This window comes from Aphelocoma coerulescens (genome assembly GCF_041296385.1).
Source record: "Aphelocoma coerulescens isolate FSJ_1873_10779 chromosome Z unlocalized genomic scaffold, UR_Acoe_1.0 ChrZ, whole genome shotgun sequence".
Taxonomy (NCBI): Eukaryota; Metazoa; Chordata; class Aves; order Passeriformes; family Corvidae; genus Aphelocoma; species Aphelocoma coerulescens.
In genome coordinates, this window is record NW_027184085.1 from 61,446,746 (window position 1) to 61,461,215 (window position 14,470).

A 14,470-nucleotide genomic window follows, 5' to 3' on the forward strand; every position below is an offset into this window, starting at 1 on the left:
AACTTAGACAATGATTTCTTAGCTGAAACTTCAAGCTGAGCATAGTGAAGGTATAACAACTGTCAAAGCAATTGTCTCCATTCCAAATTAGGCAGAGTACAGACTTAATAGAGATTAAAAACTTAACTGAAGCCAACTCCTGGGAAAAAACAATGCTACAACTGGGGGGGTCTACAAGAAAAACCTCACAACCAGGCCTCTAGAGAATCAGAGGTAAGGCCTCAGAGAATCAGAGACTGCGCAGAAAAGGTCTTGCTGGCTTTATGTATGACAGAACCTGTCTAAAAAACTTACTTGGACAATATTTTCCATAAAGCCTGGTGTTTCCCACCATATATTTACAGTTTTTACAAGCATAAGGAATCACCAATTGTGCTGAGCTGATACTGATGCCATGAAGATTTTTGCCTTTTCTTTTATACCCCTGTTATACCTTTTTACAGCTTCTGTATTCCTAGTGTTTTTTGCCTACATTCTTGGACTTGTTTGTCAAGCTAAGAGACTAAACATTTTAGAAGCTTCGTAGCTAGGGATCAGTGTGCCCCAGACCTCAAGGTTCTCTCCAGAACTCATTCTGTAAACCAAGATAGAACCATCCAGGGGAAGGTTCCTTGGGGAGGGGGGCTCACTTGAGCCTCTCATTAGGGAATCTTTGATAGATATGCTAATTAGTAAAACCTATAATATAATACCCAATGTCGGGGAGGGGGCGGACACATAGACTCGGCGGTGTGCATTTTGATGCATATGACCTGGACATAGTGCACCCTAAGGATCCTTAAAATAGATACCAAGGTAAAATCCCTTTTCCCCTTCTAACCGTGTATGACTCTTGATTTTAAGACCAGGAAAAGGCATCAGTTGCTGGCACAAAGGGACCCTAAAGACCTTGAAAATAGCAGTCTTGGGTTGGAACACATCTTGCTTTGCCCCTCTCTTTGCCGGCAAATTACAGAGGGGCCGGAGCAGCAATCTAAGACTGTGACCAGGACTTTAGGACCCAGCACGGAAAGGCAGAAGCATGGAAAGAGGTGAGTGAAAAGGGGACCGATACTACCGAGACTGAAAAATCTTCATGGCATCATTTCCCCCCTTTTCCCCCTGATCTGTACTCAGTTACCACCCCTAGATGGGAAGGGTCACTGGCCATTTTAATGGAAGAGAACTTCACTGAAACGTGGGAACCAATTAATAGCACCCTTCTGCCTCCCATTACCCTGAGTGGCCTGGTAGAGCGTGCAAACGATAAGGTTCCTTGTGCAATTGTAAACGCCACAGGAAAAGCTGTTCTTCCTTCATATTGTCATCAGACCCATTTCAGGGAAATAATAGACCCAAGAATTGCAGCAAAGATGAAACTGACAGGGTGGAGACTGGCCATTTGGGACGGGGTTGTATTGGGTATGTGGTGATAAGGCCTGGAAAGTTATGCCCGTGAACAAAGACCAGGCTTGTGCTATTGGGGCTGTGGTCCCAAATATAACAATATTTGACCATCTTGAAAAACCAAATGAGAGGAGGAAAAGATCTCTTAATCCCCTCATTGAACGTCCCACACTTTTTCATAGCATAATCAGAGCCCCTGTACCCGCTTATGGAGTAGTTGAACTGGAGAGAGCAATTGTAAACATCTCAGCTGACATTGAATGTATTGAGCAGCATACTGCAGATGCAATTTCAGCCTTACAGGAGGAAGCTGACAGTCTGTCCCGTGCAGTTATGCAAAACAGGATAGCTCTCAATTTCCTACTTGCTGCACAAGGAGGTGTATGTGCTATTGTCAATACCTCTTGTTGTTCTTATGTGGACCAAAGTGGAAGAATTAAGAAAGATTTGGATGAAATTTGGAAGGGAACTCAAATTCTACATGAAGACCAGGAAAAGGCATCAATACAACAATTAGACCTTTTCATGGGTTCAGACTAAAATGCACATGAGGCCAAAGCAACGCAGCAGCTTTCATCAGCCCCTGCTGCAGGGGTGAGATTCACGCAGGCTTTGGACTAAACCTCCACCTTCACATGGACCAGATTCATGCTGGACAGACTGGTCAGAACAAAAAGCTGTATGAGACTGGGAAAATTTTTGTCCTCTCCTTGAAGCACTCAGCAATTGGACATAAACTCTTAGACACTCATGCTCTGGCTAACCAAAAAGACAGAGTGGGATCCAGTCATTTCTCAAAGCTATAGATGCTTTAAGTCAAATCTCTTGCTATGCTGAAAGGACTACTATGTGGTTATATATTGTTATTTTACTTCATTTGTTATGTAATTAACACTTTTGACATTACTGTTTTAGATCATACACATTTCAGGAGATAAAAATCAAAGCATATATGTAAATTATTGCACTGGAGAGAAGTGAGGATATGTGAGACCTGCAGATGGAGGGGCAGGATATGCTCCAGGTGCTGGGGCAGAGATTCCCCTGAAGCCCGCGGTGCAGCCCATGGTGAGGCAGCTGTGCCCCTGCAGCCCTTGGAGGTTGATGGTGATGCAGAGATCCACCTGCAGCTCATGAAGGACCCCCACACCAGAGCAGGGGGATGCCTGAAGGAGGATGTCATCCCGTGGGAATCCTGCCCTGGAACAGGCTTCTGTCAGTTGAGGAGGGGAGTGATAGAGTAGCTGGGTGGACACCTGACATCCAGCTGAGGTCAACCCACCACAATTACATATTAACTTAATCTTGGTGGTGTGTCAATTTAACAGAAATACTTTAAAAGAGGCTTCTGCCTGTTTCTTTTGCATTTTTGATAACAGCTTACCTTTGGTCAACTTCATAAGTCTCTCACGTGTAACCAGTGAAAGAAGACACTTTTTTGGAATCAGAGAAATGTGATAATAAATCATAAACTGTCTGAAAGCCAGAGTGTACAGAAAGAACATTCACTTTTAAAACTTATTCGCCAGTGCAAAATATTGACTTCATGTACAGATAATGAATTAAAACTAGACACAAATGGGCACAAATATCTTTGCATGCTATTATTTTGGACCTCTTCTGATAGAATATTGTTGAATTTGAAAAAGTACTACCTGATCCATTTATCTTGTGTAGAAAATACTCAGGAATATGTTGCTATATATAAACCTAAAGTATTATTCTGTATTAATGACTCTTCTTTTTTTTTCAATGCATGGCTCTATTTGGTCTTCAGAGTTTAAGCTTTGGTTTACTATTCATCTCTCATCCCCCCAAAAAGGAAGCCTATTTTATTTGATGTATTTACAATTCAGTGTCTAAGTTTCTTGCAAGATGCTATACAAATATATTCAAACAATCTTAATATCTGCCTTGGAAGGCCTGCAGCTCTACAATTAGGTTTCAAAATATGCATATCAATAACAGAGATTACTAGCTGGTACAACAAAAGACATGAGATGTGAATGGCTCCCGTATGTCTCATGGATGCTAATCCTGAAACTGAGTAACCACACTTTAAAGGGAAATATTAGTAAACACTTTATTACTAATCAGAAAAAAAAATGTTAGTGTGACTGATAACTCCTCACCACTGTTGGTTAGTGCCATATTCCAACTGAAACCTGGAGCGGAACATACACTTACTTGCTAACTTGAATTGCTTACCAGGGGAATGGAGTGTCTTCCTCCCTTTAAAGGAATTTCATTTTCGTTCTGGTATACATGCTGTCCTTTTCACTAGTCATATTTTCAAGTGTTCCCTCAATGAGGAAGGCAGAAAGCTACAACCTTTCTCTTTCTTATTTTGTGAATGAAATGCTGACTTTTTCATATGCAGTTGACAACACTCAAAACTTCACAGGAGGCTTGCTCCTCTCCTTGTACTAGACTAGTCTTGAGCTAGAACTCAAGTTAGAGAAGGATTTAAGATCTGAATAGATCTGTCAGGTAATTCCATTTTCTTGGATGTGAACATGGCCATGGAATAAGATAGCACTGAAAAAGATGATTCATAGACTTTCCACAGGAACTAGAACGAACAAAACTTTTAGCACAAAGTTCTCTGTGGCTTAAGGCTGTTCTGAACATTTAGGTAACACTAGCAATGAAAAAGCTGCACCTTACTATGGACTGGGTAAATCTAAAGCAGGAGACTGCTACATTTGATGTCTGGCTGACACAAACATATTGATTAATTTCCTCTGAAATACAAATGGGTTAAACTCAGAGAAGTTGTGAATAGAGGCCAAAGCTGTGATCTCCCATGTTATATACAGCAAGGTACCCATTGGTTACAACCTCAGGCACCTGTCCTTGACAGCCTTAAGACCCAGCTTGCAGAACCTCATAATTGGCCCTGCAAGTAGCAGCACCATAAATCAATGTGGAAACTCAAGCTCATTTGGTGTTGTCAGCTCTCATGACTCTTTCATTAGCGTGAAGTTTAATAACATTTGCCTTACAGTCTCTAGGCTCTCTTATTCTCTTTAGAATGCTATGATTACATCAGAATCTAAGGTTTCTTTTAAAAATGAAGTACTTTAGCTTCTGTTTTGAAGCTGGAGTTTGGCAATATAACTTTTATGTCCATTGATGGTTCAAAATACAGGAGATAAATTAAAAAGACCAGGCTTGGATTAGTTTGTGTTGTGGGAGAGGGATAAACTCAAGACTTTTTGTGGTTCAACATATGTTTTCAATATATTGGATTGGTATAGTAAAGAGTTTACTGGCCCTTCCTTGTTGAAAAGACTCATAAACATCCTCTGTAAAACAGAGCTCATACAAAACTTTATAGAATGCATTCTATTTACAACTAAATCTAAAAAAATAGCTCTGTACACCTCTTTTTCTTTTTTATCTGATTGATAATGATCTAGGTCACAATGCAGTACGGTCTTCCTATGACTCTGCCAGTATTGTCTCACCAACAGTACAGTCATTAAATACTACTTAAAGGATAGCAGAGACCCAACAGGATACAGACCCTTTTATCTTTGAGTCAACTTCAACCAGCACTCCAGCAGATTAAAAGAATGATGGATCTGTGTTTATAAAGTGGGTTGAAAACAAAGTACAGAGGAATTGCCTGATGCCACCGTGGGGGAAGCAAACTGAAGACAAGCAATCTTCTCAGCCCAAGTCAATGCAAACCAGTGTCTGTTTTGTAACCATTACTGTCTCTTCTAATATTCCAGCAGAAAGGTGCTGGGCAGCCCAAGAAGATTAAGCACGTCTTTTGGGGATCTCTGCATTCTGGTCCTTAAGTCATTGACATGGCCAGTCAATAGCACTGAGGTACTCTTACAAGAAAACATATAAAGTCAGAAACCTCCCCCCAAACACTGACATCCAATTACATATTTGAAATATAAGTATAAATTCAAACAAAGGGGTTAACATAATTTGCCAGGTTTTGTGCTGGCATAAATTCCTACATTTCTAGAGCACTCAAACCCAGAGCCTTTCCATCGAACTGCAGACTGCGTTAGATAATCTGCCAGTAATGAAGATTTGTTAGACTAGCATGTTAAATGTATTAATTGTCTGGTAATTCAGGTATATGTCAGCAGAGGGCATAAAGAATGTCAGAAAGCTTTCAAATGCAAACTAGTCTGAAAATACCTTTAAATAATCCAGCATTTTATCATAGTTTTGTTTCACTATCAATATTTGCCTTCTGTTACTGCTTCAAATTGCTGCTTCTAGACACAAGAAAATGAATTATACAAACTTTAATTATAAATGTTGTTAAACAGCTATAAAGAAACATTCTTTAAATACAAGTCCATGCTTATATTCTTACAGCTCTTACTTTCCCAAAATCTTTGCTATATGAATTTCCACAGGAAAGCACACAGGAAAATGGCAAAACAAAGGCAGGTGTTTGTGGATTTACCCTTCTCAAGAAAGCCCAGCATAATTTATTAACAAAGTTTTGAATGTCACACTACTTTCAAATGTGTTACATTAAACACATTTGAAAACCAAGAGTCAGCATATGTAAATAAAGTTATGCCTGAAGCAGTGGGTTTAATCTTATCTGCACAACTGAAAGCATCATTGCGGGTCTAATTGAAAGAATGTGCGCATTTGCTGATCCTCAGTTTGCTGATCCTAATTTGAAAAGAAACTTAGGACAATATAAAAGACTAAATAAAATTCTCAATGTCTTTATCAAATGGTTATAGGTCTACTTTGGCTGTAAATGGATTAGAAACTTCTAAAGTCATGGCCACTGCTTTCAGTAAATTGTGGGGATTTTTTGTTTTTTTTTTTTGAAAACTGACATTTTTTCCCTGTAGCTGGTAAATATAAGAAAACAGAACCTAGAAAATTCAGATGTGGTCAGACTGAATGATCATTTTTATCAATGATTTTGACTGTCCTAACCAGCTGTTTCAGAATCTGTTTTTGTGCAGTACTGTAAAACACTTAAGAAGAGCTGAGGCAGCTCTGCATCTTGTGATAAGGAGGCCACCTCCTTATCCTCCTCACCAAGGCCATCAGAAATGTAAACAATAGCGGTAGACAGAGCTCATCACAAAGCTTTAGGCTTTGCATTAGGGTGTAGTCCAGTGCTCTCCAAAGTATGCATGTGGCAGGGAAAAGTACCCCCAGGGTGTGTGCCAGACAATCCACTGGAGTGAAGGAATACAGATTTTAGCAAAATAAAATAAAATGAAATAAAATGAAATAAAATAAAATAAAATAAAATAAAATAAAATAAAATAAAATAAAATAAAATAAAATAAAATAAAAATTTTCAAAATAGTGTTTGTTTCATCTTTATCTCACATTGATTTAATTTCTATTCTTAAAATATGTTTTATAATGTACATAATTAATAGAATAATACATGTATACAGTTTATAAACAAATATATATGCCTCTATTATGGGTGCAAGCTCAAAAAGGTCTTACTGATAAAGGTGCACGATCAAAAACATTTGGAGATCACTGGTCTAGCCCTAGTACAGTATCAGTGAATAAAAGCAGAAGAGATGCCATTGTTAGACATAAATTCTTTTATCACAATAAACTGATTTCCCAAGGACATATGATAAAACAAAGGAATTGGAAAACAAGAAGTAATGTAGGGTGTTGCCCCCCCTTTCCACTTCCTTTCATTTTTCCATTTTCCTTCTTCCTCTCTATTTTTTCATTACATTTGGCACTTCTCCATTTACTAATTTCTCCACTCCCATTTGGATTATTTTTCTTTCAAAAAAAGTTTTATTTTGTAAGGACAAAAGCTTGAAGCTCTTATTGTATTTTTCTTTTCATTTTTCCTTTTCCTCATTTTGCTGTCAAAATCTCTTGCTTCTCCCAGCATCTCCTCCTTTTCTGTCTCATTCTGCTGGTTTTGCCCTCCACTACCTAACTACAAACTCCTTTCATCTGATCTGCAGATCCATCTTTGGGCCTTCAGCAGGCTGAACATTTACCTTAACCTTTTTTCTTTTTCTCCAGTGGAACTTCCTATTTTCCATATCTTCTCTTTCCTGTTATTTTCTTTTCCCACAACAAAATGGAAGAGAAATCCTTAGGAGCAGAGACAAGCTTTTGTAGTGTTCTGCCTCCTCTGGCCTTCTGGCTACTTGGCAACAAACCTTCCCTTATGAAAGCAGGAATAACTTGCTTAATTTAGTTTCTTCTTTGTTACTGCACTTTAAAAAAAAAATATTAACCTGGTTAATTATTAACCTATTAACACAATGGCCTAAGAAATTATCAGTCACAGTGAAGCATAATCCAAAATAAGTGATGTAGGTACCGATGACACTTAATGGTTTTTTCCTCCTAGAAAAATCCCTAGAGTTAAAAGAAAGGATCACTACAGGAATTATCAATGTAGATGCACATTTTTGGGTCAAAACTATCACATCAAACTATGTGTTATAGTACATCTTAGAAAACTTTACTAACTTTACTAAAGATGACCATTTACATTGGTTCTCAAAGTGTTTGCTGGTACCTAGTTTCACTGCTTTAACTATGCTAAAAACAGGCTAAGTGCTTTGGAGACATGGTTTCTTCTAATAACATGTCCTTTTAAATATTCTGTCACAGGAACAGTATCAGCACCTACATCCTATAAATACCATGTCCTTTTCTGCACTAATGGTCTCAAAAGTCAATAAAAGTATCTACAGAAATACTGACCCACAAAATATAACAATGGCTAAATTATATATTTATACACTATGTTTTTCTGTAGATAATACATATGTTGTTTCTTTTTATCGGATTATTTGAAAGCATGAGAACATATTTTCAGTAATGCAGTTTCTTAGTGCACTCTAAGTGTGCACTACATCTCAAACAGGACACAGCATAGGACAACTAAATGATTAAGGAGAGGGAGTACTTCCTTTACCGAGAAAAATAATCAAACCCATTAGGGAATAGTTGGGCAAGATGGTGGCAGAACTGTTCACTAAATCCTGCAAACAGAAAAGGGAGGACATTCATTTAGGAGTGAAAATTTAGGAAGATGGACTTAAAAACAGAGAAAAGAAAGCACTTCTTTTAGAGTGATGAAATTGTTCTATTTGTAGCCATGGAACAACAGTATCAAGAAGTTCAAAAAGGCAATAAACACAATCATACACTAAAGATTTTAAAGGACACAGGTTTGGATGTAGTCTTTAACATTTCTAGTTCTCTAGTTTAAGATGTCAGTGGAGCACAAGATCTGACAACAGAGAGTGCCCAGTCTACAAGCTGTTCCTTAATCACACTTTTGACTAGCAATGTTGCAGAGAGAGCGCTGGGACAGATGGATAACTTACTTGACACATTAATGCACTTTTAAAGAGAATTTACTATAAGAAAAGTTTTTACTGTACACTAGTCGCTAATCTGTTTTCATGTTCTAAACCATGTGAAAATGTGATACAATTAAAGAAAAGAATAAGTAATCATGCATATTGTGTGTCACAGGATTATTGCAGAAAAACTGACATAGAAGATATTCATACGTTTACTTAAATAGAAACTTTATTGCCCACCCCTATCCCTGCTCTACATGCAGTACACTGTGCATAAAGCTGCAATAAAGTGAAACTTAGATGTGGAAACAGATGTCTCCATGTTTCCTGTGAGTTCCATGCAGCGGATCAGCTCCCAGCATCATAACCAAATTGGTTCTTTAATTAGATCTTTGTAACAGGAAAAAACTCCTATGAACCATAAAAGGGAAGCATAGAAAAGCACTCCAGCCAGCTGAATGATTCGCTAATAATAAGAATCCAATTGTTGTCTACCATAAATGATCAAATGACTGCAACGGAAGTATACAATTATTCAATAGCTGGATGTCCAACAAGGTCATGGCACATGGAAATGTGTATATTTCAAAACATTAAGTACTTAAACAAACACACCTTAGTGATTCCTGGGTGCTTATAAAATCCAATTGTTTACTGAAGTCATATAGTACTAACTACAATTCAGAACAAGTGATAAAGTTTAAATAAAAGAACAAAAAATTACCGTTAAACACGAATTAAACAGAACACATGAATTTTTATGGCCATGTCCTCACATGCCACAGAGACAATTTGACCCAAAACATCTGTTGAGCACTAACAAAGCAATAATCAGAATTGAGTAATGCTTTTTCTCACATGAATGCTATTGTTCATATATGATTGTTTGTTAAAATAGCTACTCCCCATAGAATTCATCGAATTGTTAAAGCTGCAAAAGACCCTTAAGGTCATCAGGTCCAACCACTAACACAGCACTGCTAGGCCTACCACTAACCCATGTCCCCAAGTGCTGTGTCTACTTTTCTTTTAAATACACCCAGGAAAGTGACTCGACCACTTCCCTGAGCAGCCTGTTCCAATCCCTGTTCCAAGCCTGACAGTTTCTTTGGTGATGATATTTTTGCTAACATCCAATCCAAACCCACTCTCATGCAATGTGAGATCATTTTCTCTTTTCCTATCACTTGCTATTTGGAAGGAGAGACTGAACCGTGTAAAAAAACCCTGTTGATGCAAACTTCTGTGGAAACCAAGCCTAAATGTCACAGATCAGACACACATGGGAAAACACAATGAGATTTTGTTATGCATGAACAATGCCTTGCATAAAATCAATTTCCTTATATTAGAAGGTGAAAATGTGGCAGGACAATAATGCGTTGTACCAGCAGTCTGAAATGACCACAGATTAAATTTAATGTTTACCTTATCTGCATTATTCTGGAGTTGCCTCCAGGACTGCATATTCAGATTTGCCAGTCCTTGTGGTTTTATCATGCCTTGTGATATCTCATGTCTCTGAAGAGCTCTAGCTACTGACAAGTGAATCTCAACTTTTCCTTGAAACAAAACCCTCAAGGTTTTGTGACTAGAGAGAAACACATAAAATACAGCCTCCATATCATCCTAACTTCTGGCATCACTCAAAACTGTCATCAGTAACCCAAAATGTTATTGTATTCTATATCTATTTGTGCCCTAAATTGTTCCTGTCTCTCACAGACCCTGCAGCCGGGAAGCTGGGCTGGGCAGTGCTATCGCGGGCACTTTTTAAGTCGGCTCTCACAGGCAGCTCATCCCTTCTGGCCACGCGGATTTTGGCTTGTTCGCTTCCTGGTCTTTGCTCAGGCAGAGCCTTTTCCTTTTGGTGTTCTCGTTTGGCTTTTTCCTCTCGTCTTGGGAGAGTCTGCAGCTGGCAGCTTTGAGCTGCCATGGAGACGGATTCCACAGGTATCGCCTGACACTGCCGCACCGAGCGGGGGCGGCCCCGCTCCAGCAAGCCGGTCCAGATTCATCGGTCCCCGCTCCAGGAGAGGAGACTGCCTTGACTGCTCCTGCCGAGAGAAAGGGGGAGTCCCCTCCGCAAGTCTCCAGCCCTTGATCCGCAGAACACCAGCCGGAGCTCCAGCTGGAGATAAGCAGAGCGCAGGGGGACGGTGGGGGAAGACCGTCACCACCTTTCCCTTTGTCCTTCGAACCACGCACTCGGCTGTGGAGCGTCACCCTGGGGGGGGGGGGGGGGGGTCCCTGGCATTTTGGGACACTGTTCTGTGGAGTCTGCGAGGTTTAGCACTTTTGTATCTGGTGGTTATTTGCTGTTATTTCTTGACTGTTTTCCCCACTGTTAGTAAACTTACCTTTTCCCTTACATCTACTTGTATTCATTCTTTATTGGTGGAAAGGGATTGGTTGAACATATAAAGGAAGGCAGCTCAGTCCAGAGTGTTCTGCTTCAAGTTGTCTTAAACCAAGACACAAATTCTTGTTTAGGAATCGTAAGTAACATAATGACAGGTTCTCTCTTACACACCTGCTATGATGGACAAACTGAGACAGTGCTGGGATCTACAAATACTGCGGAACAGGAACTCATACATTTTTGTCCACCCTCCTGTTCTGGCTCCAAGCATGTGGTTTGTGTTCCACCACTTCGGAGGCCACAAAACCTCTGACAGGAAGAAACTTTTATTAAAGCTTGTTGCTAACTATAAACGATACTACAACACAAAAATAATTCTGATACAATACAAACAGAATTCTGATAAGTAAGGCATGCAATACTCTGCCTTTCTCTGTGCAGCACACTATGACAGACTTGGCCAAATACAAAATGAAGAAGTAAACTATACATTTAACTAATACCATCTTGAGTAGCAGAAAGGTCTGAAAACTGCAATAACTCATCAGCACTTAGATTTTACCACCCAAATCTTTTGTGAATGCATTTCTAATGAATTAAAACATTGCCATCAATGTAAAAAACCAGCACCATCCTGGGAGGCTGTTTTAAACCAGAGACCAGATAGTTCTGTTCCTGTTCTGAAAAGTGTGCAGCACATACCAAATGGACCTAACAAACTTATTTTAATAAATATTTGGGGCAAAATCAGATTACATCATATGTGTCTCCAAATCAGTAATGCTCTCGCAAAGCTGCTGGTGATTTTTATCCGCACACTCCTTGCTCTCCTTAGAATGACTTACAACATTTACATTTAAAGCGTAGACTGTATGACATTTAAAAGCAGATGACTTGGCCAACCAGTCACCTTTGCAATAATTACAGTGCTGGAGAAAGACTTGCAGTGCTATTATGGGTATTGAGCTACTACATGAGTTACTGATCAAATGACTTGAAATGCTTTTCTAGCTTAAGACTTATTTGGATCTTCAGCATAGCTCAGTTTTAGAATTTTAGTCTATCCACCACATGATTTCCAGTAGAAAACTTCTGGCAGAAACTTTTGTGGCTTTGGAAATTAAAAATGCCCCAGTATGACAGCCTGATTACATTCACATGGATATAGCCAATGCTCTAAGAGACAAGGCACAGTTACCTACTTGAGGTGCACACAGCTTCTAGCCTAATAGGAAGGTATGTTGACTGTCTCATCAACGTCTCATGTCTTCTCTGCAGTGCTCATTGAAGGTTAGAAAGCTATTTGCCCTCTTTAAGAAAAAAAAAAAAAAAAAAATTGAAAATTAAGTATTAAAATAACAACCATTTGTATGATGCCTCCTTTATCAACCCCAAAATCTCTTCTAAGCAACAAGACCATTTTGAGGTTTTCCCATTATTTTGAAATACACTATTAGACTAAGACACCTTACTAGTGCCTCTGGGAAAAAGTTAATGCTGAGACAATTTTTTATGGTTGGCCCTTCCTCACTGGATGATTAATCTGTTTTAAGACCATTTCTTTTACACTGTCCTCTTTCTTAAAAGATTTCCCCCATTTTCCTTGCCATTTTACCAGAAGTTTGCTAGGATTTTATTTCCTTTCACAGAAAAAAGCCATCTTAACTGAGAAATTAAAAAAAAAAAGGGAAGAAGATTCAGTGTAGAAACTATTATCATCATACAATAGAATTAAAGAGGGAAACATTCTTTGTATGGCTATTTTACAGTTAATAATCTCACAACTCAAATTGGTTATGAAGTTCCAGATGTCAACAGTTCTAAGGTTATGTCACGCGGACATTTCAATCTGGTGGTACTCAAGCTGAATGGGTTTTCACACTAACTTTAACAATCAGAGTTATCTGAACTGTTTAAGTGATGGCAAGTAAGCCTGATACAGTTACTGGCTCATGACAAACTTCCCCACAACCTTTCATTTTTGTTTTACAAACACTAATCAGATGAAGTAGAACCAATTTTATTATCCAATTTTATTGAAACAACCCAAAACAACCCTATCTCATAACTTAATAGCAGCGGTGAATGCAACATTTCCATCTTTGACAATGTTTAAGGTGCCTTTCAAGCACTACTTCTCTTTTCAGGATAGCATGCTTACACTTTGCTTCTAGCTTTTCAATCTTCATTTTGTAGTACACTGTAGCAATCTGTGAACTCTGATGACACTGTCTGTGGTACAAAATTTGGTATTAGTCTGCCTCAGCAGCAGTGCATCAAACACTGATGGTTTCAGAGATAAAGGGCTCTTTCCATAGGGGGTGTCTTTGTCACTTTCTCTTGCTTAAAAATAAAGCAAAAGTAGGCCCACCCCCACACACGGTGAATACAGTTTTATAAGTTTAGCAAATTAGCATAATTGACAAAAATCACCAATTAGGAGTACAAGCGGTGATGCAATTCCCTGGTTCAACCCTCTCTGAATCCTGTTCCCCACCCCTTAGATGGGAACTAAACTTTGTCTATAAAAATGTGCCTTCAAGAGCTGTTTTTTTGGCCTTGGTTCCCAGAAAGAACCAAGATAGGATTGGGGCCTTGTAATGCATTTTGTCTGTCTGCATAAGGTAGGGAAAAGTAGTGGGATAACTAGCCATGGATACAACAACAGGCTACAGAGCTACAAATATATGTGTAAAAAATAAAGAGAATATATAAAAGAAAAAAAAGGCAAAAATCACTCAGAATCACAGCAGGGTCCCCGACTCCTTTTCTGCAAAGTATTCAACCAATCAGCCTCCTCATTACACACTCTTTTCCTTATTTCTGACTTTAAGATGTTAACAATGCCTACTGTATAGTGAGAAAAATTAGTAGCTGTAGGACCTGGAATATTCCATATGAGCAGTACCTTGTTGTCCAATGTCACCCAATTCAAGAAGCCCAAGAAGAACATGCAGTATCTTTCCCCATAAGAGAAGTCTTGAAAAGGAAAGTAAGTTTTAAATCAATCAATAAGAGTAGCTAACTGAACACTAGAATTCTTTGCTGCCAGAAGCAGGCAGTAAAGACAGGGAAGTTTTATGTAGCTGTGAATGTAACAGCAAAACATCTCCTAAACAGACCCCACCTTTAGAAGGTAATTACGTATTTTACATATATGAAGTTGTTTTGAAAGCTGATTTGCCAAGATTTCCAGAACTGAAAGACAGCTTACTGTCAAATACATCTCTTAAAGAAAAAAAAACAAACCAGGAATGACACCACGAGGTTCACAAACTGCTCTTTTCTTTTTCCCTAAAATACAGGCATTGTCTTTTCAATGAATGCTCAATCAACTTTATTTATCAGAAGACAATTGCAGCTATAACATTATACAACAGCCCATTGTCAATTTCACCAAAACGAT